This window comes from Haliotis rubra, unplaced genomic scaffold, assembly GCF_003918875.1.
Source record: "Haliotis rubra isolate DU_JTF1 unplaced genomic scaffold, ASM391887v1 Scf154, whole genome shotgun sequence".
In the NCBI taxonomy this organism is placed as follows: domain Eukaryota; kingdom Metazoa; phylum Mollusca; class Gastropoda; order Lepetellida; family Haliotidae; genus Haliotis; species Haliotis rubra.
Genome location: NW_025765492.1, coordinates 1280829 through 1281326, shown reverse-complemented (window position 1 = coordinate 1281326; position 498 = coordinate 1280829).

Here is a 498-nt window from a genome sequence, read left to right as displayed (position 1 = left end):
GAAAAGTATATGCTATTTATTTAATGAATTTATGGCAGGAGAGGTTTGAAGCAGTACCAATTTAAGAAACTTAACATCTGCATGACGTATTTATACGGAATCAGAAAGTGAAACTAAAATAAAGAATTTCTCTGCTTAAAGGCATATCAGGGATAATCTACAGCGTCTTCTTTTCTCCCTGGGCGTATAAAGTAAGCTGTTGTAGATTAATTAAATTACTGATATGTCTATCTTTGACTTAATATAGCATGTCTCGAAATGAAAAATAATATCGGTGGTTATTCTCTATTTAAAAATTCTGTTTTATTTAATCGTGAAGAATTAAATGTGGATCTAAGTTTTACTTCCGGTATGTAATAATGTATAGAAACCATAGGATTAGGATCGTGTATCTGGCAAAATGCCTGCTTATCAAGAGAGCAGCACTTGTTGCCCATTGTCTATAATCAAGTCATAGAAACTTAATGCTCCCCTGAACACACAAATTGATGACGTAGT